The sequence below is a fragment of the Cricetulus griseus genome, chromosome 6 (genome assembly GCF_003668045.3).
Source record: "Cricetulus griseus strain 17A/GY chromosome 6, alternate assembly CriGri-PICRH-1.0, whole genome shotgun sequence".
In the NCBI taxonomy this organism is placed as follows: Eukaryota; Metazoa; Chordata; class Mammalia; order Rodentia; family Cricetidae; genus Cricetulus; species Cricetulus griseus.
The window spans coordinates 24777141-24804015 of NC_048599.1; the positions used below are offsets into that span (position 1 = coordinate 24777141).

General features: G+C 41.3%; 1 protein-coding gene and 1 pseudogene across 3 annotated transcripts in view; one reads left to right on the forward strand and one right to left on the reverse strand.

The window, feature by feature from the left end:
* The window catches only part of Raly (RALY heterogeneous nuclear ribonucleoprotein), an 85018-nt gene that overhangs the window by 50046 nt on the left and 8097 nt on the right, over positions 1–26875 (reverse strand). The window contains exon 2 of one of the 3 annotated variants that reach the window (XM_027421419.2): positions 2130–2212. The exons of the other annotated variants lie outside the window; for them this stretch is intronic. The gene's annotated coding sequence lies outside the window, so the exon portion shown is untranslated. The remainder of the gene's footprint in view (positions 1–2129; positions 2213–26875) is intronic. 3 annotated transcript variants of the gene reach the window in all.
* Positions 16387–18056, forward strand: LOC100759704 (annotated as a pseudogene).

Sequence of the window (26875 nt, forward strand, 5' to 3'; positions counted from 1 at the left end):
ACTTTGGGGAGTAGGATAACAAACAGGTCTGACTTTTCTTCTTTCATTCATGTTACATATTAATTTGCAAAACTTTTCTTAGATTTCTCATTTGGTTCTCTACATCATTACTGAATGGTTGTACACACATATGGCAGGGAGATAGGGATTTAGGTTGATAGTAGAGTGCTTGCCAAACAAATACAATGCCCTAGGTTCAGTCCTGTGTGTGAGTGAGCGAGCGAGCGCGCACGCGCACGCGCGCGCGCGCGCGCACACACACACACACACACACACACACACACACACACACACACACACACACACAATGCTGCAGGGAAGCAGGAAGTAACAATTTTACAAATTGGGGTAATGAAGACTGTCCAAAGGCACACTGAGAGATAAGATTAAAAATTCAGGTATCTCAGGCCTTTAATCCCAGGACTCAGAGGCAGGCTGATCTCTGGGAATTTGAAGCCAACCTGGTCTACAGAGTGAGTTCCAGAACAGCCAGGGCTACACAGAGAAACTCTGTTTCCCAATGTCAACCCAGCTGTCCAGGTTCCTAACTCCTGTCAGCCCAACTTCTTAGATCCCTTCACTTCTGGGTATTTTCTTCTTCCAGTTAGTTAGATAAGCTACTTCCTGCTTAAGATCTTCCTGTCTTGCACTCTCTGATCCTCATTGATCATATAATTGATCACAATGAACCCTAATTCCTCCCTGTCCTACTGGGCTCCTCAAATAACTCAAATCTCTGAGGAGGGCTAGCTCCTTAAATTTCCTAAAAAAAAAAAAAGAGAGAGAGAGAGAGAGAAGAGAAACAGCATAATTCCAGGGAAACTTCAAGCAGCTCCTGGAAAAGTCTGTCACATCATAATGGTATTCACAGTGAGCTGATTCTAAGATCAGCTTTATGGGTTCCTAGATTGTTTGTCTCAATGTCTTCGTCTATAAAATGTAGTTGTCTACATAAAGGGAAAGCTAGCATAATAAATTCTCAATGTGGTGATTTCCCTTCCTCTCTGGGCTGCTTAACACTCATTTCACACAGCTCTGCTGGATCACCACATCCTTACCCATTTCACACAGCTCTGCTGGATCACTGCATCCTCACCCATTTCACACAGCTCTGCTGGATCACTGCAATCCTTACTCATTTCACACAGCTCTGCTGGATCACTGCAATCCTTACTCATTTCACACGGCTCTGCTGGATCACTGCATCCTCATCCATTTCACACAGCTCTGCTGGATCACTGCATCCTCACCCATTTCACACAGCTCTGCTGGATCACTGCATCCTCACCCATTTCACACAGCTCTGCTGGATCACCGCATCCTCACCCATTTCACACAGCTCTGCTGGATCACTGCATCCTCACCCATTTCACACGGCTCTGCTGGATCACCGCATCCTTACCCATTTCACACAGCTCTGCTGGATCACTGCATCCTCACCCATTTCACACAGCTCTGCTGGATCACTGCATCCTCACCCATTTCACACAGCTCTGCTGGATCACCGCATCCTCACCCATTTCACACAGCTCTGCTGGATCACTGCATCCTCACCCATTTCACACGGCTCTGCTGGATCACCGCATCCTTACCCATTTCACACAGCTCTGCTGGATCACTGCATCCTCACCCATTTCACACAGCTCTGCTGGATCACTGCATCCTCACCCATTTCACACAGCTCTGCTGGATCACTGCATCCTTATCCATTCATGATCACATTATGCAGAACAGAGAAAACTTAAGATTTCCTTATGCTAACCTGGGGCTTAGTAGGTCAAATAGGCTGAAGTCAAGAAGATCCCCAATGGGGATATAGGCTCTAGGTCCTTATATTTGCCCTTGCCCCCGGCACTGACAAAAGCAAGAAGAAAGGAAGCCCTTTTTCTGACAAATGATCCCAAACATGCTTATGGCAACTCCAAGAAAGTGACCTCAATCCTCCTCCCAGGCCAGTAGGCTACCTAGGGCTCACTGGTAGATTATTCCCATCTCTAGAATATTCCAGTACCTAGAAAAAAAAATATTAATTGTAAGATATCAGTACAAAAGCTGAAAAGAATCCCTAAACTAGTTACCCTTTATCTTAGCCCATGGTTACCCAAATCTGCCTGAATACCCTCACTCACCTGTACCAAGAATGAGTTTAGCCAGCTACTTAGTCCTTAGGGTTACAGGGTCAGCAGCAGCTGTCTCTAGAATCAGGGCTCACCTGTAACAGAGAAAAGAGGTCTGTCAAGGGTCTTAACCCTTACACATTTTGAATCCTGGTTTCTATCATTTCAGACCATGTTGAGTATTAGGAAGAAAATTTAAACAGTCACGAAATAAAACAAGGAGTAAGAGTAGAATCTACTTTAAATAAAATGGCACAAAAAGCCTTTCAAAGGATGCCATGAGAGCACAGTGGGAAAAACCAAGGGCTTTTCTTTTTAAAAGAATAGCCGTAATGACCCATTACATAAATCTTACTTATTTTTTGAGACAGGATCTCTTGAAGCTCAGGCTGGGTTTCAATTCATTATGTAACCAAGGATGGCCCTCAACTCCTGATCCTCCTGCCTCCACTTTCCAACCCTGGTTAGGCATAGATATGCGCCACACCCACCCCTGGTTGTGGTGCTGTCAGCCTATTGTTTTTGACACTTTTTTTTTTTTTTGGTGTTTGGTTTGGTTCTTTGCTTGTTTTTGATTTTTCTTTTTTTTTTTTTTTAATTTATTTATCATATGTACAGGTATTCTGTCTGCATGTAACCCTGCAGACCAGAAGAGGGCACCAGATCTCATTACAGATGGCTGTGAGCCACCATGTAGTTGCTGGGAATTGAACTCAGGACCTCTGGAAGAGCAGCCAGTGCTTATATAACCTCTGAGCCATCTCTCCAGCCCCTGTTTTTGATTTTTCAAGATAGGGTTTTTCTGTGTAACAGTCCTGACTTTCATGGAACTCACTTTGTAGACCAGGCTGGCTTTGAACCCACAGAGATCCCCTTGTTTCTGCCTCCCAAGTGCCAGGACTAAAGAAGCCTCTGTAGACCAGCCAGCTGTCAGCCTATTGTTACATAAGGAGTTCACAAAGGTACATTAGTTACTTTGCTATAACCACTTACCTACTTTTCTGTGACAAACACCTGACAAAAAGCCACTTAAGAGAAAGCTCAGCAGTTAAAAGCACTTTGCTGCTGCTCTTACAGGACCAGTGTTTAGTTCCTGCCACCCACAAGACACCTTACAACCAGTTGCAGGTGATCCAATGCCCTTTTATTCTGGCCTCTGCAGGCACCGGGCACATACACATACATACATGCAGACAAAGACACATAAAATGAAAATAAATATTTTTTAAAAGTCACTTATGGGAGGAAGAGTCTACTTTGGTTTTAAGATGGGATAGAGGAAACTGAAGAGATGGCTCAGGTTAATTAAGCACACTTTTCTTGCAGAGGACCAAGGTTCAATTCCTAATACCCACACTGTAACACACACACATCCATAACTCATGTCCAAAACCTTCTTCTGACTTAAGCAGGAACCTGGCACACATATGATACACAGACATACACACAAGCAAAACATTCTCACACATAAAAAAAGTTAATTTAAAAAAAAAAAGAAAGGTAGAGAGACAGATAAGGGATACAGGACTGGCAAAATGGTTCAGTGGATAAAGGCACTTCACTGAGCCTGACCATCTGAGTTTCATCCAAAGGACCAAAAAGGCAGAAGAGAACTGAATTACCAAGAGGGTTGTAAGTCTGACCTACACACACTCATACATACACAACTAAATTAGTAAGTCAATATTAGAAAGAAGTAAGGAGAAGAGAGATAGTCCACCATGGAGAGAGAGGGGGGCATAACAGCACACCATGTCAGGAAGCAGAGGACAGACTGGAAATGGGGCTAGGCTATTCAACCTCAAGCTGTCCCACAGTAACCTGCTTCCTCTAGGTAGGCTCCAGATCCAAAAGTGTCTACTCCCTTCCAAAACAGCACCACCAGCTCAGGACAAAGTATTCAAATACATGAATTTACAAGGGACACTTAACTTTCAAACCACAACACAGGCTTTTACCATACTGGGCCATATCTTCGACAACTTAGAGGAATCAGTTCCCTCCTCTCACCCTGTGGGTCCCAGGTATTAAACTCAGGTGTCACACTTGACAGCAAGTTCCTTTACCCTCTAAGTCATCTTACGCCCTCCCACCACCAACAATTAAAGATTGGTTTTATTTGGGGACTAAAGAGATGGCTCAGTGATTAAGAGTTTTAGTTGCTGCTCTTCCAGAGGACCTGTTTGTTTCCAAACACCCACATCAGACATCTATCTCATAAACACTTGTCAAATGCAGCTCCAAAGCCCTCTTCTGGCCCCTGTGGACACCTGCATACACAGGGCATTCCCTCACACAAACATAAACATGCATAAATAAAAATAAGAAAAATAAATCTTAACACACAAAAATAAAATCATAAAGGAGTATGATTTTTTGTTTTCTTTTATGTGTTTCTGTGTGGGTTTGTGTGAATGAATGTCAAATGTGTGCAGTACCCAGGGAGGCCAGAAAACATCAAATCCCCTGAAGCAACAGTTTTAGGTAGTTGTGAGCCACTGGATGTGGGTGCTAGGGGCCTTACTCTTTCAGAGTAGCAACTATTGTCAGTCACTCAATCACTAAGCCATTTCTCCAGCCTCAGCCTCTGGAGACTATATTCTAAGGGTTGAGATTATTAACAAGTAGGCCTGTCCTGAAATATCTGATCAAAGTACCTTATATAATGATATGGAGACCTTTCTGAGAATCAGCATTTACTGTGTCCTGGATGTGTATTCCTGGGAACCACATTACTATGGCCCAATTAACTGCCAAGTTAAGGCTGAAGAGAATTACTCCTCCCTTAGGCCATGCTATTTAGAGCATTCCATCTAAACATAGGGAACAGATTCTACAAAAGTATAAGGAAAGCAGGAATATATACCTAGAGGCTAAGGGAACATTGGAACCTGGACAGCAAAAGCAGACTAATCAAGCAAAAGGCCCAGGGAGGGAAAAAGGGAATACTTCAAGGGGTAGAAGAATATAAACCTGACAGAAACAATCATTTCCTACATTTGTAAACAAATTTTTAAACATGTCTTTACAGATGCCTTGGTTGTTTACAATAAATGATTTCCAAAGTCTAAAGGAAGGTTACATGAAAGGAGGTACTGAAGCTATCTTCCTGAGGGGAGAGGAGGAGGAGGAGGAAGAGGGGGGGGGGGGAGTTGTTCTCTTGGCCTGGAGTAGCAACCAGAGCAGGAGAACAGCAACAGAAGAACCTACTAGCTCCAAGCTCCCCCCAGCAACGCTCACCAGCACAGCACATTCTCCAATCCGCTTCTGCTACAATCAGTACTTCTGGGCTCACAACTGTCCACACAGGGAATGAAAGATTAACACAGAGCAAACAGTCATTGTCCATAGCCAAGCTTGCATATTGATTTGCTAATTCTGTTCCAGCTGTTCCTAACTTCCCACTTTCAAGCCTTCTGAGTCCTGCTTTTCTTAGACTTGACAGAACACTACAGTCTTGTCGTTTTCCAAGACTCCTCCCATTTACAAAGACACCTAACCTTGACTAGAAAAATAAATCCAAATGTTGTGTTGCTTCAAGAAGATCTCATAGCATAAAAATTCAGCCAGGTCACAAAGTGCTCCAGCAAAATCCCACCCTACTCCTTAACAAAGGCAAATATCAGAATACCTAGCATAGCCAGTAACTTAATGTCAGACAGTAAGAACATTAATATATGCCACAAAAATTGAAATTCAATCCAGGCAGTCTCCAGCCTGCCTGGAGGAATGTCCTAAGAATACAACAGATGTGCAAATTCTTGCTTTTGCATATTCTGGGAACTAAGTAAGAACATTTCTCCTTCCTCAGCTGAAGCTGTCTCCAGTTTTCCCCTCCTCCTTCCCTAAGAACCAACCCTGCAGAATTATCAAGGGAGGCACAAGTAATTACTGTTTTCTTTTCTCCATGCTAATGAGACAGTTGGATGGTTCCCCTCCCCCCTCTAGAGCTAGGAGGGGAATCTCAGGCTTTACAATCAGAAACCAACACACCAAGGCTCATGCCAGACAGTGCTCTGTGCAACTGAGACTACACAGAAGATAGCTTTCCTATCCCTAATGAGAGCAGGCACTAGAAAGACTGTACCACCTGAAAGGACAGGTCAGACCTTCTGTCCAAAATCAAAGTCTATGGCAAGGCCACAATAAGCCTCCTTATCCACAACCAGTGTGCTTTCCACATTATCTAGACTTTGTGATGTAGAATCAATGTGGTGTTCCCTCAATGTGGAGGCTGAGATTGCAGGTTAAGTTCGTGTCAGTTTTGAACTAGCAATAACAATGTTATGTAGATGTAGACTCAACCCAAGAAACCAAGGCCTGGGGTGAAAGACCAGGATCTGAGACAATGATAAACTCCACCAAATTAATACCACAGAAGAATAGAACAGTTGCACAAAAATTAAAAAGACCATGTGTGGATTTTAGTTGGGATTCAGGTCATCCGTATGAAGGGGAGATTAGCTTAAAGGAAGAAGGAATCAAAGGCATAGTAAGACACTAGCGTATCTACAGTAGGATCTCAGGCTGCTTGTTCCCAAATGAATGAAGAAACTATCAGAAGCTTCACAGATCAGAGTCAAAGGTAAAGCAGATAACTGAAAGACACTATAGCTCAGAGCCAGCCATGGTCAGTGAAAAGGACACAGTCTCTAGGAAAAAGCTCCAGGTTTACAAATACTATGCCAAGAAGAAAATGGTTAAAGGGTTTAAGTGGGATAAGTTATATAATTTAACAAAGCTTGGCTTTTTTGTTTTTGTTGAGAGGGGTGCTTTGCTTTTTAGCTTGAGACTCATTTCTTTCCTCGTTCTAGCTACCATAGCTTTATCATTTCAAATTGAGACTGAAAAATTTAAATCCTGTTATCAAACAAATTGTGATTTCTTCCCCTCCTGATAAGGCCTGGGAATTAACCTTTTCTCCCTGTTATCTTACACTAGGCTAGCTGTAGGACAAGATCTTGTGGAGCTCTTGCAGCCACATTCAGGACACAGTCAGCTGACCATGAGGCTTTACTACTTAAATAGGTTCAGGTCCATTTGAAAGCCCCTTTGTCAGCTACCTTGAACTTAGGTCCTTCCTAAGACAAAAGCACATCTCTAAACCCAAGGCCAGGCTTCCCCAATGGCCAGTCTCCAAAGGCTATCTATTTGCTACCATTTCCACTGAGTTCATTCCTATCCCAAGCTCTTATAAGAAAAGGCAGCAAAATACAGCTGAAATAGCAAGAAAATAGATGTCGTTTTGAGCCCAAACTGGTGGCAGGGCTTTGATCACTCTTGTTTTCTTGTCTATCTCCTCTGCCATTTCTTTTCTCTCAATGAGTTAATCACTGAAAATGACTGTCTACACCAAATGATAAAACTATAAAATGAAGTTTGACTATTAAGAACAGTTACAGATGGCTACAGTCTTCACAGTTAAAGGTGGTGGATTTCAAGCACATGAAGGTGCATGCATAAACTCATCCTCTACACTGAAAGGAGAGGGGAACTTTAGGAAAAGGTTAAAACGAAAAAGGATGTGTTTTGACACTGACCCCTTGAAGAGAAATCCCAAGTTCCAAAAGAGGCCGTCTATACTGGAACTTACAAGAGACAAAGATATCCACCATGATCGACTGTAATCTAAAACCATGAGCCAAAATATACCTCTTCTCCCTGAAGTTACTTTTTTGTCAGCTACTTGGTGACAGCAATACAAAAACTAACAGGAAAAAAAAAAAAAAACCTGAGGCAATGTCTCAACAGTTAAGAGATCTTCTGGAGAACCAGACTTATAGTTCCCATCACCCATAATGGGCAGCTTCACAGCCACCTATAACCTCAACTCCAGGAGATGCAACACCCTCGTCTAGCCTTTACGGGTGCCCGCATGCATATGTGCATACACACACATAGATGTACACATAAATAAAAATAATCTTTTTTAAAAACCAAAAGGAATCATTGCTGCATTAAATCTGACCCACATGGAAAAAAGAACTGAACACTATAAGCAGAGCTTAATGGGTCACTGTGGAGGGCTATTCTAAATTGAGCTCCAAAGACTGGAAAGAAAACCACAAATGCAAGAATAGAGGGCAGGCCAAATGATTCAGTAGGCAAGGCATTTGACACATAAGCCTGATAACTCAAAATTCAATGCTCAGAACCAACATAAAAGTGGAAACAGGAATCAACTCCACAAAGCTGCTTCTCACCTCCACACTTGCACTATGGGCACATGTGTGTCCTGCCCCCATTCCCATTCTTCATTCCATAAATAAATAAATAGATTTTTCTGGTTTTGAAGAATTTATTTTGGTTCAAAGTTTCAAGGTAGACACTGCAGCAGGAGCATGAGGCAACTGGACACACTACAACCATAATCAGCAGGCAGGGTTGAGATTGACACTAGTGCTTAGGTCTGGGACCTCAGCCTATGAAATCATGCCATCCACATTCTTCTCTGCTGTTAAGTCTTTCTGAAACACCTTTATAAACAAACCCAGAGATATGTCCCATGGTGATTCTAAATCCCAAATTGACAACGAAGACTAGCTATCTCCATCAGGAATGGACTAGAAACCATTAAGTTTCACTCTGGTAAAGAAACTGGCTGCATTCTATGTCCTAAAAGACATGAATATGGTGAATTTAAAGGTAACAGACTAATTTGGTGGAAGAAATTTCATGACAGTAGAACAGTCAGGCTGTGGTATGGTTATTGCTTGCTGCATTTATCTAGGTTTACAGCAAGAAAAAGCAATGAGTAAAGCAAAAAAGCTGGAAAGTGAGAAAAGGAGCTTGAATCTGGTTCAAGTTGAGAACATGGTAATGTGAACAAAGTAGCTGTCAATTGTTGAAAATATTAGCGCTTGGGGCTGGAGAGATGGCTCAGTGGTTAAGATCACTGGCTGCTCTTCCAGAGGTCCTGAGTTCAAGTCCCAGCAACCACATGGTGACTCACAACCATCTATAGTGCGATCTGATGCCCTCTTCTGGCATAAAGGTGTACAAGCAAACAGAACACTCACACATAAAATAAATAAATCTTTAAAAAATAATAATAAAAGAAAAAATATTAGCACTGTTAAACAGAAACCTCATGCTCTGCACTGGGACAATAAGAAAGGTACCTTGAGTGAAGGACTCAACCTATTGAGAACTCTGGGCAAACCTGTCCTAAGTTCACTTAGGGAAGTGTTTCCTGCCCATCAAGAATAGAAGCAGCAGTTGTAATCCAAGAGGACCATGCTACATCTCAAACTGGAAGAATCTACACTTATAACTTTGCTTTTTAATAATCACAAGTGCTCACAGCTGAGAGCATGGCTCATGGCTCAAATGAGACTTTGGACTTACAAAGGCTTTTGAAGTTATCAGAAGATATTTCTCCCTCACTCTTTCCTCCTCCCTCTCCTGGTGGGAGTTCTCTGTCTAACATTCCCTGGCTAGCCTGGATTTTGCTTTGTAGATCACATTGGCCTTGAACTCAGAGATACACCTGCCTATGCCTCCCAAGTGCTGAGATTAAAGGCCTGCACCATCATGCCTGGCTATATTTCCTCTTCCTCTGCGTCCTCCTCCTCTTTTTTTTTTTTTTTTTTTTTTTTTTTTTTTTTTTTTGGTGACAGGTCCTTTTTCTCTGTGTAGTTTTGGAGCCTATCCTGGAACTCGCTTTGTAGACCAGGCTGGCCTTGAACTCACAGGCTGGCCTTGAACTCAGAGAGATCCTCCTGCCTCTGCTTCCCCAGTGCTGGGATTAAAGGTGTGTGCCACCAATGCCTGGCTATATTTCTTTCTTTCTTTCTAAAAGATTTTATTTATTTATTTATTTATTTATTTAATTATTATGTATACAACATTCTGCTTCCATGTATATCTGCACACCAGAAGAGGGCACCAGATCTCATAACGGATGGTTGTGAGCCACCATGTGGTTGCTGGGAATTGAACTCAGGACCTTTGGAAGAGCAGTCGGTGCTCTTAACCGCTGAGCCATCTCTCCAGCCCTCTTTCTTAAAATATAAAAAAAACCTCACAATGATCCTCCCCATCTGATGACATTGTTTAGGGGGATTTTGGGAATCTTCAGAAGGTGGAGCCTAGATAGATGAGGGTCACTGTGATGTGGGCCCTGAGGCTTAGTATGGTTACTACTTACATTCTCTAACTGCTCTGCTCAGAGCCACTTCCACAGTCCAACCTTTCCATGATGGGATGTACCTTCAAATGTTAAGCAAAATGAACTCTTCCTATCTTAAGCTGCTCCTTTGTAGGTTGAGCTAGTCTTCTTCTGTTGCTATGATAAAACACTGACTAAATGCAAGCAATACAGAGGAGAAAAGGATTTATTTGGTTATACTTCCAGGTCACAATTCATCACTGAGGAAAGTCAGGGCCAGAACCATAGAGGAATGCTGCTTGCTGACTCTCCCTCTGGCTCATATGTAATTGCTTTCTTAAAAAGCCCAGGACCACCTGTCTAGTGGTGGTAGAGCTTTTGGTGAGCTGATCCCTCCTGCATCAATTAATAAGACAATCTACCACAAACCAATCTGATGTAGAGAATTCTTCAACTGAGGTTCTCCTGTCAGATGACTGACAACTGATGCTAACAATACAAATTGACATTTGTGCTTATGCTTGTTTCTGGCTAGGGATAAATCCAGCCTTTGGTTTTTGGCAGTTGAAGGATAGAAACAAATTCAATATGGCTACAACAAACGTCTGAATTAATGAAGAGAAAGGGTATGTGGTATTTTGAAATTACTTCCCCTATACCTCCAGACACAGTCACCAAACCCTTTGCCCAATTTCTTCTTGAGGAAGGGTCTCACTATGTATCCCTGTCTGGCCTGGAACTTACTACATAGACTAGGCTGGCCTTGAACTCAAGAGAGGTCCACCTGCCTCTGCCTCCCGAGTGCTTGGATTAAAGGTGACAACACACCCACAACCCCTAACATAACTCCATTTTCTAGGACATCTGTCTTTCCAACTAGATGACTTACAAAATTCCCTAAGAGCTGAGCAGCACATGTGGTGGTACAGGCCTTTAATCCCAGCACTCAGGAGGCAGAGGCAGGCAGATCTCTGTAAGTTTGAGGCCAGCCTGGTCTACAGAATGAGTTCCAAGATAGCCAGAGCTACACAGAGAAACCCTGTCTCCAAAATCAAAACAAGACAAAAATCCGTAAGGAAGAATCAAGCTGGTGAGGCTTCTCTTTATCCTACTTACTACATTATATTCATCTGGGCCTCTGAGCAGTTAGATGACTGGACCAAAGCTATGCAACTAATAAAAGCACACCAGTACTTGCCTACATATCAAATGCCTTTTTACAAACTTGAGAGGCAGATAGGACAAGTGTTACCTGTTAAATCGCATTGCTAACTTCTTTCAGTATTACCAACCTATTTCAGACTTAGTTCTAACATTTATTTTTTCTTACATACCCTATATAATTACCTAACTCAGGTATCTGTCAATCTTTTCTGTGTAGGGCTGGACAGCTAGACTGTTAGGCTTTGAGGGCTACAGCAGCAAAATCTCTGTAGTATTCAACATATCACTGAAATGCAAAAACATACATAGGTTCTGTGGGTCAGTGGCTGTGTATCACCCTATGATCGTAATTTACTGACCCTTGTTTTAACTAATCTACTTGTCTCCAATCACATCTATCAGAGAATACACCATATACACTGCCATCTCAGTCTTACACTGTCTCAATGAATTTGATTGCCTTGCTGTCCGGATAAAGTTTAAACTTTACCCTCATCATCTACCACACCCTTTCCCTGTATACTACTCAAATCACATCAGACACCTATCACCTGACAGATCCTAACTTTGGTCAAGCTATTTCCTAACACCTACAGTGTTTTTCTTCATTCCTCCATTACTCCCTATTCAAGGACAAGCTCAATGAAAAAGGCTGTGGTAAATCTTTGTGGATGACCAGTGGAAAAACTAATCCTTTCTCACTTTCCTGACCAGCCTCTCTTCTCCAGGTAAATCTGTCCAGCAGATATCATCTACATGTTGAGTGTTACAATCAACTTTTCACAAGTCTACATGTCTTAATTTACTAGGCACTCTTCAAAGCAGAACCTGTATCTGAAATATTTATGTACTCATTTCAGTACCTCATATACATAAGGCACTGAGACTTTCTAACACTGAATAAGGTTTATTCTGCCCTTAATAATTTGTCATATATGAATGACTATTCCTTACCTATTGCTGCCTCACCACAATTCTAAGGTTCTCAGGATCAGGGACTGTGTCTTACTCAACTATCTCTCTAGTAATTAGCATAAAACATAGCAGCCAGTGTCTATTGACTTTAAAAGGCTTCTGATTCTAGAATTCTTGACTTGGTATCAACCAATTCTTCAGTTAGCTTCATGGACTTGGACCTAGTCCTCACCCCAAGATATTTTAAGGCTAGCCAAGTAATTAGTTAAGACTAGGCAACCATCAAGCCTGTACAAAGTTAGAGGAATTGGAGATATATGAAAAGACTTCTATTTTCAGACTTTCTTGTTCCTAACCTCAAACTGTTGATGGTTTTGTTTGCTTGCCTTTCAAACAGGTCTTGACTAGCCTTGAATTGGTGATCTTCTTGCCACCAGCCTCCTGAGTGCAAGGATTTACAGGTGTTCATCACCACAGATGGTTAAAGTGCCCTTAATACTAGTCATAAACTTACCCAAGAACAAGGTCTATCCCCAGATCAACAGGTTTCTAACAAATGCCATTTCCTTCACCTTCAAAGCAGAGAATTTCATTCAAAGGCTTAAGTCCAATTTGAACTGAAGAAAAAGACTTAGATATATGTGGTAACAACCATCTTGATGGCACCTCTACTGAGATTATGTCCAGGGTAAGCCTGTAGCCCACCACTACAGCTCCCCTAGCTTGGTAAAGCTATGGGAGCAAAGACTAAGCTGCTGATAAGAAAAATAAAAGAATTTTCCTAAGCCAAAACAAAACGACATTTCATCTGGGTAAATGAGCCTGTCACAGGCCTGGGGTACTTACTATATCTGTCATTTCAGGATTATGGCTGTCAAGTTTTAATTAGGGTAATTAGAGTTAAAAATGTAATTTCATTTCAGAAGTATTTTGAACAGATCCCATTAATTTCTTTTTTAAAAAGCATGGGGGGGGGCAGACTATATGGAGCCAATGGGATTTTGCCAGAAAAACCAACCAATTTGCCCAGGCCAGAATTTTCAAATCACTGTGAAGAACTCAGCACCTCTGGCAGGCTTGGTCCAAAAGATTGCTGGTTTTCAGTTTCCTTCCGCCTTCCCTCTACAGAATTCTAGAAATTTCAAATGGTACCTCCTTACAGATCTAATTCTTCCACCACCTATAGTCCTACATCACTGCCATCCAAAGGCTACAGTAGAAAGGTGGCAAAGGGCAAGGGCTCAATCTGATTTGCTATATGAAGAACTACTCTAATGTGCACTTCTTTACCCTGGGTTCTTGAATATAACTTTATGCTTTTGTTTGTGCTGGTTCCTTCCCTACCTTAACTCTTCACTTTACCTTCAAATCGCAAGTAAAGCCTGGCATGGCAGCACACACCTTTAAATCTCAGCACTCAGAAAGCAGAGACAGGCAGATCTGTGAGTTCGAGGTCAGCCTGGTCTACATGAAGAGTTCCAAAAAGGAAAAGAGAAAGAGGGGGGAGGGGGAAGATAAAGGGGAGAAGATAGAGAATGAGAATGAGAGCTATGGGGATGGAGAGATGGCTCAGCAGTTAAGAGGACTGGCTGTTCTTCCAGAGGATCCTCATTTAATTCCCTATACCCACATAGCAGCTAACAAATCTAACTCCAGTTCCAGGGAATCTGATTCCCTCACACAGACACACATACAAAACACCAATGCTCATAAAATAAGTAAAATCCTAAAACAAAACAGGTAGCATACTCTTGTTATCCCAGAACTTGGCAAGTAGGATAGGAGGACTGAGAGTTTGGGGCCAACCTGGACTACATGAGATTATCTCAAAAAAAAAAAAAAAAAAAACAACAGCACAAATCATTTATGTTCCCCAGGAAAGCCCATTTTCATGCTTATACATGATCCTATTAAAGAGCACACACCATCTACTATGGTTGGCATCCTTCCCTAAATGATGCTAGATTGTGAAGTTATCTAGGAATCCTTAGCACTAGCAAAAGTCTTAATACATAGGACAACACTCATCCAATATTTGTTGAATGACCAACAATAGGAGTAACAGGGTCTGACAACATAGGTAACTGAACATGCTAAGCCTTCAGGTTCTCAATGCATAGAAATATCCACAGTCCTTTTCTCCTCCTTCAATTCAGCATCGCTCTAAAAGACCTTCCATTGATCCCAAATGATGACTGATCTCTCCCATTAGAGCCTGCTCATTCCTTAGACTTTGAAAAGGAAATGAGAAAGCAAAAGCAAGCAGAGCTCCCCACTAATAACTATATTACCACTGGTTTTAAAAGAAATTTCTCCAGTCTTTGAAGGGCTACAAGGACAGGACCTGATCTTCAATTGAATATTTATGAGGGTAAAGGTGGGCCCTGATTTTTAAAAAAACAAAGTAATTCAGTAGTTGGAATTACAATTATGTCTCGAATGTTGGTCATCACCACAGACAATATGCTATGTAACAATGAATAGTCAAGTATTTATTATTTCACTTCTCTCAGCTTCCATTTCCTTTTCTAACCTACTCTGGTAACTTAGAAGACATAAACATGCAAAAGAGCTTACCCTAGTATTTAACATTTATGAAGTATTAAATAAGTGACTTCTATCTGAGGAAGTGGTCTGTAACTAGGCACTAGCATGATTTTATTAAGTGAGGAGAAAATAATGGAGAACACAAGTTCACCAACCTTTTCACAATTTGTTCAGGGCAGTGCTGCCTGCCACTGATCCCAGGAGAGGACCACACTTTCAGAACCACGGTGCTAACAATTACCAGATCCATTTCATGGTAATCAAGAGTCTCCCCAGCTCTGGCTACAAGCCCGTATAGATCCATTTCTAATTAGGAACCACTGCAACACTTCTGACAGGTCAGGCTCTAGACAGCCTCTATTGAATGTCTTGAAATGCCCTGCCCACTGGAGACTAGTGAGATTTGGGGGGGGGGGGTTAAATTACTCCTAAAGCAGTCAACTGTGGTGGCCAATGAATTTAATTCCAGCACTTGGGAAGTACAGGCATATGAGTTCAAGGCCAGCCTGATCTACATAGTGCTGTAGTTTTCAACCTTCCTAATGTTTCGACCCAAACATCTCATGTTGTGGTGACCCCCCCCAACTATAAAATTATTTTTGTTGCTACTTCCTAACTATAATTTTGCTAATTATGAATGCAAATATCTGATATGCAGGCTATCTGATATGGCACCCCTGTCGAAGGGGACTTCCAAAGGGGTCACAACCCACAAGTTGAAAACTGCTATTCTAACCCAATCTTCTGTTTCCTCTACCTTATTTCCAAAAGATGTCACAAATAGTCCACAATCTACTAAATAAATGACAAGCAATCCACTAAGTTATCAGTAGGCATTTCTTTTAAAAACTAGTTTTTGGCCGGGCAGTGGTGTCAAATGCCTTTAGTACCAGCACTTGAGGCAGAGGCAGGTGGATCACAGTGAGTTCAAGGTCAACCGGGTCTACAAAGTGAGTTCCAGGACAGCCAGAGCTGTTACACAGAAAAACAAAACAAGAAAACAAATCCCAGTTTACTGTGTTGAGTTGGCATTGTACAAAAATTAACAGCCATATTGGTCTAGAAATGTTGAACTTAATTTTTTTTTCCATTTGTACAGAGGTAACGCACTGTATTAAATATGTAAGGTCTTAAAAAAAAACAAGGGATTTTGAGAGCCCATCCCTTGTGAAGGGATGCTCTCTTGACCTGGACACATGGAGTAGGGCCTAGGCCTGGCCCAGGATGATGTGGTAGACTTTGGGGAGCCCCTTTTGAGGGCCTTACACCCTGCCTGGGGAATAGAGGGGGAATGGCTAGGGGCAGATGGGATGTTGGGGGGGAGGGGAGGGAGAGGGAGAAGGGATTGACATCTGAGGCAAGCTTGTTCCCAATTTGAACTAATAAAATAAAATAAAGAAAACAAACAAACAAAAAGCCCTAATTTTTTTTAAATTCAAATGTCTGCTAGGTCCAGGCCATTGATGGCTAAAGTGAGATCCTATCTCAGGGAGAAAAAAAATTTAATTTTAAAAAGTCTGCTAGGTACAATGGATGAAGGATATTAGAGTCTCTGCATTTGGAAACATCCTCTCATGTAAGGTGGTTTGTGATGAAAATGGCTCCAAAGGCTATGGATTTGTACACTCTGAAACACAGGAAGCTGTAGAAAGAGCTATTGAGAAAATGAATGGGATGCTTCTAAATGACCGAAGTGTTTGTTGGACGATTTAAGTCTCGCAAGGAACGAGAAGCAGAGCTTGGAGCCAGGGCAAAGGATTTCACTAACATTTACATCAAGAACTTTGGAGAAGACATGGATGACGAGCGCCTTAAGGATCTCTTCGGCAAGTTTGGGCCTGCCTTAAATGTGAAAGTAATGACAGATGAAAGTGGAAAATCCAAAGGATTTGGATTTGTAAGCTTTGAGAAGCATGAAGATGCACAGAAAGCTGTGGATGAGATGAATGGAAAGGAACTCAATGGTAAACAGATTTATGTTGGTCGAGCTCAGAAAAAAATGGAACAACAGACAGAGCTTAAGCGCAAATTTGAGCAAATGAAGCAAGATAGGATCACCAGATACTAGGGTGTTAACATTTATGTGAAAAATCTTGATGATGAACGTCTCCGGAACGAGTTTTCTCCATTTGGTACAATCACCAGTGCAAAGGTTATGATGGAGGGTGGTCGCAGCAAAGCGTTTGGTTTTGTGTTTCTCATCTCCTGAAGAAGCCACTAAAGCAGTTACGGAAATGAATGGCAGAATTGTGGCCACAAAGCCATTCTATGTAGCTTTAGCTCAGCGCAAAGAAGAGCGCCAGGCTCACCTTACTAACCAGCATATGCAGAGAATGGCAAGTGTGCAAGCTGTGCCCAACCCTGTGATCAACCCCTACCAGCCAGCACCTCCTTCAGGTTACTTCATGGCAGCCATCCCACAGACTCAGAACCGTGCTGCATACTATCCTCCTAGCCAAATTGCTCAACTAAGAGCAAGTCCTCGCTGGACTGCTCAGGGTGCCAGACCTCATCCATTCCAGAATATGCCCGGTGCTATCCGCCCAGCTGCTCCTAGACCACCATTTAGTACTATGAGACCAGCATCCTCACAGGTTCCATGAGTCATGTCAACATAGCATGTTGCTAACACTTCAACACGGACCATGGGTCCACGTCCTGTAGCTGCTGCTGCTGCAGCCACGCCTGCTGTCCCCACCGTTCCCCAGTATAAATATGCTGCGGGAGTCCACAACCCCCAGCAACAACTTAATGCACAGCCACAAGTTACCATGCAACAGCCTGCTGTTCATGTGCAAGGTCAAGAACCTTTAACTGCTTCCATGTTGGCATCTGCCCCTCCTCAAGAGCAAAAGCAAATGTTGGGTGAATGGTTGTTTCCTCTTATTCAAGCCATGCACCCCACTCTGGCTGGTAAAATCACTGGCATGCTGTTGGAGATTGATAACCCAGAACTACTGCACATGCTTGAGTCTCCCGAGTCTCTCCGCTCAAAGGTTGATGAAGCTATAGCTGTACTACAGGCCCACCAAGCAAAAGAGGCTGCCCAGAAGGCAGTGAACAGTGCCGCTGGAGTTCCATCTGTTTAAACTGATCAGGGACCACGAAAAGAAACTCGTGCTTCACCGGAGAAAAAAATATCTAAACATCTAAAAATTTAAATATTATGAAAAAACATTGCAAAATATAAAATAAATAAAAAAGGAAAGGAAACTTTGAACCTTAAGTACCAAGCAAATGCCAGCTCTAGCAAACAATGCTAGTCCTGATTACTTGATTTAAAATAACAAAAAATACAAAAAAAATAGTAAAATATAAAAACAAATTAATGTTTTATAGACCCTGGGAAAAGAATTTTCAGCAAAGTATAAAAATTTAAAGCATTCCTTTCTTTAATTTTGTAATTCTTTACTGTGGAATAGCTTGGGATATCAGTTCTGTTTCAACTTGTATAACTGATGGACTGAGCAAGGAAAACATAATTTGGATTATAAAATTCTTGCTTTAATAAAAATTCCTTAAACAGTGAGAAAAAAAAGGTAGGAAGATAGACAAAAATCAAGGAAGAGAATAGTTGCACCTCAGTGTAAGGAGTGTGGGATGTGGGGCTTAGGAAGAAGTGTCACTGCATGCACAAGAAGCGAGGACAGCCTGCAAGAGGGTGACGTTTAATGTAACAATCTGTCCTAACTTATCAAGTCTCTTAGCTTCCTTCTATAATGGAACTCATTCAAAACTAAAAAGAAAAAAATGTTAATTGGCTTTCTCAGCCCCGGCTCCCTGTAAGAAACATGACGCTGACAGCAGAGACAGCCTGCTCAGAAGCCCTGAGTAGGTTACACGAAAACCAAATAGAATTAGAACTCTAGTGACTGACACCTGTCCCCCTTCAACTCAATGAGAACCACATAAATCTACATAAGCCTATTTCCTGGCTTTATCTTTTCTATAAAATTTAGAAATTTGTCTGGGGAAAACAGATTAAGTTGAGAATGGCTTTGTCTCCAGTTTGCAACAAAACTGTACATTTTTTTTTTGTCTTTTATAAGTTTTATGTCATTTTTCTCTTTGTGGGGGCAAGTGTTCAAAGCCAGAGCCAGGCTTCTGGCCGAGGGTTCCAGTAATTGCCTGCCATTTCTGACACCATTACCTATTTAGCCATGTCCAAAGTCTACTTCCTTCCCAGACCAGTAATATATTTTATAGGTCACTAAAAAAGGTATGTCTGATCCATACAAATCCAGTTTAAAAATCCCAGATTAGTTGCCAATGTTAAAAATTAGATCATGCTTTTTAAAATTAGGCAGCAAGGTAAAACACTCTTTTAATTCCAGTACTCAGGAACAGACACTGGAGGTGGATCTGTGTGAGTTCAAAGCCACCCTTGATCTACACAGGGAATTCCAGGCCAACTAGAGCTATTCAGACTGTTCTTTTAAAATTTTTTCCAACTATTCTTTTAATTGTCAAGATCTAGTAACATTAGATCCACTGGAAGATCAGAAGGCTTTCTATAATCTACTGTTTCTTTGATGTCTTCTCATTTAACCTTAAAACAAAAAACCACATCTTTCTTAGGCTGGTGGCAGCTCAGTGACTAGGTGTTTGTCACCACACCTCTCTGAAACCCTGTACACCCAGTAGAAGGAAACTGACTGTTTCCACATAAATCTATAGCATGCATGCAACCTCATATATACAAGGCGTACATGTGTGTGCACATACACATGCATTTTTTAAAAAATGCACACCAATTTATTGTCCACTCATACAATTTAGGAATGGGGTAGGGGCTTGTTTGGTTCAGTGACAAAGCATGATAAAGCATGATCAGGCCTTAAGTCAGATCCTCAGCAACACACACACAGATCCCTTTCTGTGTGATTGATATTAAGAGCAAACTTTAGCTGGGCATACTGGAGCATGCCTATAATACCAAAAGCCAAGAGGCAGAGACAAGTGGATCTCTGTGAGTTCAAGGCCAGCCTGGTCTGTTCTAGGACAGCCAGGGCTATGCAAAAGAGATTCTGTTTCAAAAAAGAACTTTAAAATTGCCAGTTCTAAATCACAAAAGAAATCCAAATGCATCGACACTTTGGGTATGTTGTGATTTTACATACTTCCCACATGCAATCATGTGCCTCAATCTGAGAAACTAGCATCGTAAGAACTTAAATACCTTCTGAGTTACACACACATATTGACAGCCTTTTTGTCAGGTACCTACAATGACCATGTTACAATAACTTCAAGAAGGCTCTTGCGCAGAAGATGCCTACTTTTCACAAATAGGATTTGCAACTACGAGAAAAAGAACAAGGTACTAACTCCTAAGAAAACCAGCTTTAATCATGGCATCAGTCCTACTTCCACCACTATACACACCCAGTTTACAAATATTAGGGATAAGAAATGCAACTTTAACAAAGATAAGACCTACTAAGCCTTGGCTAATTTGCTATTTTTTGCCAAGTCTTATGACAGGTCAGGACACAAACTGACTAGTCAATAGTGGCAGCTGAAGGTTCCTCATAAAATAAAGAGACCTCATTTACGCTCAGGAGATTCAGCAGCACGACACCTAGCTGAAGTCTCTTTAATGTTAAAGAGTTCAGGCAGACACACCCATAATCCTAGCTTTGCACTTAGTAGAGGCAAGAAAAAAATAAAAAGTTCAGGATTATCCTTGGCAATAAAGCAAATCAGAGGTCAAACGGGTAACAAAATGAATCCACCAAGTTTCAAAGATAAAAGGAAGAAAAACAAAAAGAGCAACTGATACACAGCTTGGTTATCAATGAGACAAGTAGTTGAGTGTGGCTCTAACAAACTTGAGAACAAATACATTACTATCTAAAGAAGCTTACCCATATGGAAGCATTAAGAAGAAATATGAAGATTGTTAGTTGTAAATTCAAGGATTCTTCCATGTTAGGGTGATGCTGCAGAAGATTTCCCAAAGAACACAGTCACAGGGTCCCAAAAAAGCCATGTGAAAATATACACAGGCAAGGTAATAAAGAATCACAAGACAGGAAGCCTGGTGGAGGATCAAAGGAATGAACCCTTCTGAAGAACAGCCAGGGCCTAGACCCACTATTGTAACTAGAACTGTTTATGGTTCATATCAGACACCAGCCCCTGCTACTCTCTATCCCAGCACCTATGTATCAGACAGCTCCCCAGGGTATGCAACTCCAGCTCCAATAGATCCTCTGTAGGTGCCGTGTTCGAACAAATTCCAGCTCTAAAAACATAGTTTGACTTCAAGATATGGGCAGAGACAATGACTTCCTGAAAGGTTCCAATAATAATAATTGACAAAGAGTCAGCATGGAGGTTCCATAGGGGTAGAAAAAAAACTTAAAAATAGAACCACCAAGCTATATCACTCTTAGATATGCACCCAAAGTTAACATAATACAAAGATACTTGAGCATCCATGTTTATTGGTGAACAACTAAAATTAGCCAGGAAATGGAACTAGCCTAACTACTGATAGATGGATAAAGAAAATGTGCTACATACACACAATGGAATTTTTCTTAATTTGTTTGTCTTGTTTTGTTTTTCAAGACAGGGTTTCTCTGTGTAACAGTCCTGGCTGTTCTGGAACTCATTTTGTAGACCATGATGGTCTCGAACTCACCGAGACCCACTTGCCTCTGCCAAGTGATTCAGAGTGTGCACCTCCACTCCACCGCCTGGCCATACAATAGAATTTTATTCAGTCACAAAAGAAAGGCAAAATCATAACATTTGCAGTAAAAAATGGCTACAACTGGAGAGCATTACGTTTGGATAAGTGAGTGAAATAACCACATTTTATCTTATATAAAGACAGAGAGGTAGGTAGGGTGTGTGTGTGTGTGTGTGTGTGTGTGTGTGTGTGTGTGTGTGTTAAAAGTAGAAAAACCAAGAGATCTTACTGGAAGGGACTGGAAAGAGACAGGGGAGAGAAGAAAGAAGAAATGGGGATTTTGGGGAAAGGACAAGGACCAGTAAAAGGAGGGCAGAGAGCATAAGGAAAGGCAGTAGGAAAGTGGGATAAGAATAAATTACTCCTAAAACTACACAGAGAAACCCTGTCTCGAAAAAAATAAAATAAAATAAAATAAAAATAAAAGAATAAATTACAACATATGTATGGAAATGAAATAATGAAACCCATTCATTACTTTGTATACTAACAACAACAAAATCTCTCTTCACATGTTACCAGTCACTCTTGTAACACACATAGCAGGGCTATCTCAGGGTCTAACTCCAAATAAAACACCTCAGGTCAAAGACAACATGTACTCAGGGCCTACCAACCCAGCAGCTGCCAGTTTTTCATCTCTGATCTAGAGAATAAGATGCTGTGAAGAGATCTAGAAGAGAAAACACTTGGTTGTCCCCAACGTTAAAGGAACTGTTTTCTCTCAAAGGGGCTGCTTCTCTGTAGTTCACAACTAAAATTTTCTTTTCTTTGCAAAATAACAAAACTGTCCTCATGAGATGCCACTGGGAGTCAACACTGTCCCACCTAAATGTTTGCTATCCCTTGAAGCAGGATGGCACTCCATTATTCTACTGCCTCTGGATTTCTTCAATATTTCCACAAAAGCAAAAACACCTTTGCCCAGCAAGAGATTAGTTACCCATGAAATAGTAACTCAATCCCAGGAAGGTTTATTGCTAGAAAAACATTTGTTTTTTATTTACTAGGTTTCCCTAGCTATATTTATGGTCACAGAAACACTCTCTCTCTCTCTCTACCTCTCTACCTCTCTCTCTCTCTCTCTCTCTCACACACACACACACACACACACACACACACAGAGAGAGAGAGAGAGAGAGAGAGAGAGAGAGAGAGAGAGAGAGAGGTTTATAGGACTCAATAGAATCTACCTCTAAAGACTGTAGTAGATCTAAAAAGATTTTTAAAACTTAGCACATAGCTTTGAGTATCAGCTCTACTAACACAAATACATGGTACCACATATGGCATAATTACAAAACAGACACATAATTCACTGCAGCTATTAAAATGAGGGCAGATTCAGAACCCAGGCCAGATCTTTTCCAACAAATATTCGAATTGACCAGGAGCCTAATAGCCCTCTGATCAATGTCTCTAGTGGAAGCTCCAACACCCCCAGATTCTTTTAACAAACGCCCTACAGACACAGACTCAAGAGCTGACTAATGTTTACCATTAGGGAACAACCAGGACCATTTATTTCCCCCAACCAGGTTAATTTAAGGTACATTTTCTAATATTTGCTTATAGAACAAAGAAGAAAGGCTCTAAGACATGATCTATGTTCATGCCAGCCTTCAAAGTGATTTGGTAAAACTACAGAAAATAAACACCCAGCAAGGTTCCACTGGCAGGATAAAAGCTAACAAAGAAATGGTCATTTTTCCCTGAGCAAATACACAAGTAATAGGTGAGCTGAGAGACTGGAGTCTTTAGGTGTCAGTGTTTCCTTTCCTCCTCAGCTTTAAAAGAAAATGAACCCTTTAATACATAAGGAATCTTAACTGAGAAAATATCTACACGGACCTATAGGCAGTCTTGATTAATGACTGATGAAAGAGGGCCCAGCTCACTGGGTGATGCTACTCTGTGCAGGTGGTCCTAGATAGGTAAGAAAGCAGGCTTGGGGCTGGAGAGATGGCTCAGCAGTTAAAAAAAAGCACTTGTTATTCTTGCAGAGAATCTATATTCAGATCCTCTGAACACACGTGGTCCATAACCATCTGAAAGTCCTTTACTCTCTTCTGATCTCCATGAATACACATAGTGCACATACATATACACGCAAGCAAAACAGTCATACACAAAACATAATATATATTTTTGGATTTTTGAGACAGTGTTTCTCTTTGTGTAGCCCTAGCTCTCCTGGAACTAAAAAGCAGAAAAGAAATCGGGATGAGCAAGTCAATGGGAGCAAGCTGATAAGTTCCTCTGTGGCCTCTGCATCAGTTCCTGCCTTCAGGTTCCTGCCCTGACTTCCTGGGTGATGAATAGAAACTGTAAAAGTAGAAGGAAAGAAAGGATTTCCTTTAACTGAGAAAAGGTGTTTGCATGTTGCTTCTGGGTGGAGTCTGGGTAATATAGTCCAGAAACAGAAATACTGGCATTTAATCAATTGTAAGCAGAAATCAGTCAGAATATTAGAAATGAGGAACAACTCAAACAATAGTTACTATCCTTATACTACAAGACCAAACCAGCTCAGACATTCAAGGGATGTCTCTTGATTCTAGAGACTGGCTCAGATACTCTTGCTCACCACTGCAGCCCAAAGACTTCCCTTCCTATGGAAACCCTTGCCAGTTACCTATTACTTCTGACAAATGACTCATGAAGTAAAACTGCCTCACCATTTTACTTTGTGTACTTTTAGTAACATTAGCTAATTTTCCCCTTACATGGTAAGGAAAGCAAGATACAGAATATTAACCCCATCTTATAAATGAGAAAGTGAAGCTCAGTAAGGAAAAATTATTTCTCCAGTTTGCTAGTGCCATAAAAGAGTAGAGCTTCCTGTCCCAAGTTTCACTGCCCAATACACTACCTACCTCATTATCAGCTTTTTTATCTCCCCCACAGAGAATATAACATCACTGAAGACCAAAGAGCACCTCAACAATAGGCTCTAGTTTGGCCCTCTCCCTTAACATTATCCCTAATCTTCAAGGGTTGGCAAAGGCATACTTCTTAATCTTTTTTGGAAAAAAAAAGTATTTTAAATATTAATTTTTTAATTATTTTATTATTGTATTTTATGAGTATTTTGCCTGCATGCTTGTGTACCACTTTCATGCTGGTGCCCGAAAAGGCCAAAAGAGGGCACTGAATCCCCTGGAACTGGATTTACAGACAGCTGTGAACCACATGTGGGTGCTGGGAATCAAACCTGGTCTTCTAAAAGAACAACAGTATTCTTAACCATCAAGCTATCTCTGGAGGGGGCTGGGGGGGGGGGACAGGGAGGGGAGAGAGAGTTCTAGAAGCTGGTTCTCTCCTTAAACCTTTACATGATGGCAATGGAATTTAGGATACCAGGCTTGTACAGTTACCCACTGAACTATCTCAAGAACCCACTTAGTCCTTTAAACCCCTCAGGCAAGGCTAAATTGTTGAAAAAAATCATGACCACAATAAATTACCCTAAGTGACTTTTCTCCCTTAAGAGAAAGGAGTTCTTCAAGATGAAGGAAACCTCCATGTTCCCTTCATTTCTATTTCCATTTTTTAGGACTCAATGCAGCAAAGCACTTAAAGAAGGCAGTCACAGTGATGAGCTTTGAGAATCAGCAAACTACAAATTGATCGAATTCCAAAAAACACAACTCAAATATCTACTGCAAGCAAAACAGAGACTTATTTATATCAAAAGAAAGTAGTAATTCAATATGAAACTTATTTCTCCTTATTCTTTCTCCCCCTCCCCCCAAGACAGGGTTTCTCTGTGGCTTTGGGGGCTGTCCTGGCTGACCAGGCTGGTCTCGAACTCAGAGATCTGCCTGCCTCTGCCTTCCAAGTGCTGGGATTAAAGGTGTGTGCCACCAACAGCCGGGCCTTATTTCTTCTTAATCTTATCTCTGAAAGATCTTTCTGGAAGTCAGCCAAAGAAGTGATATAAGAATTAGAGAAGGTGCTAGGTGGATGGCTGCACCTTCAACAAGATCAGTGTTCTCCCTTACACTAATGTTCTTGACTTTACTTGCTAGGGACCGGGCACATTGGACAGGAAAGATCAACAACTGGATAGCATGCAGAAGAAAAGGAGAAGGGAAGAAAATACCAAAAACAGATCAATACATTAGAAGTCAGACAACCAAAGCCTTCTTTCATAGTGGTATGCTATGAATTATTAGCATCAATTATGCTAATGCCAGTATGAACTCACAACTCAGGTATCTGGGCCAAGAGAAGCACAGGTAGGAATGGGTAGGAATGGAATACAAATGGCCATTGTTTTCAGTTTTATTTAGGGAGTGTGTGCACAGTGTTCTCACCATAAAGCTCATGTGGAGGTCAAAGGACAATCTGCAGGGGTTGGCTCTTTACCACATGTGGATCCCAGGAATCAAACTTGGGTCATCAGGCTCAGCGGTAAATTTCCTTATCCAGTAAGCCATCTAGCTACCCTGATTTGTTTACCTGTTTCCCTCCAGTATTGAAAAATAACTGCAGATAGAAATTCTACAAGGAGAATACACAGTAGGCACACAAATTGCCGCAATGACCAGATGAGCACAGGGATGGAAGATAGGCTGTTCCAAACGTAATTGTATTACACCATCAAGGTAACACTAACCTCATTTACAACCCTAACTATAAAAAGGCTATTTTAATTGATTTGAAAAATTAATTTAAGGTGAGATTATAAGGTTTTAAGAAAAGTTACTCTTGTGTTCCAATGACTCATGCACATCCCTCATTATATTGACAGCACCATTCCTCAGTGGTAGCCTACAGTTATCTAGAAGAACAAAGTCCAAAGCCTGAAAATGGTCTGTTAGGGGGAACAGGCAACATTTGACTTCCCAGTATAGCGTGATCAGACCCAACACAAGGGAAACCTAGACCTACAAAACGATGAGTTACAGAAATGACCCTTTTAAATCTACTGCCGGGCTTGCTTTCACTAGCACAAAGAATTATAAAGCAAACTAGACAAACAGATGAAGAGAAGCCATGCAAACATCACCTTTAACTAAGCTTACCAAAATCTTCAATAAACAAGAGACAGCTAAATACCAAATAAATGTCTCCAGGATGAAGAAAGCCTGGCCAAAAACATTAGGCTGCTCAACTTGGCCTTCTAAAAGAGAATATGTATTTGGAGTAAAGCAATCATTCTTGGCTTGACAAACTGAACTACTTATTCTCTATAGATGCCATTTCAAGGACCAGGTGTCTTGAAATAAGGGTACTTACGTCATAAGGCTAAAAGCTCTGCAAAAACTCTTTGCTTGGGGGCTAGGCATGGCTGCACACACCTTTAATCCCAGCACT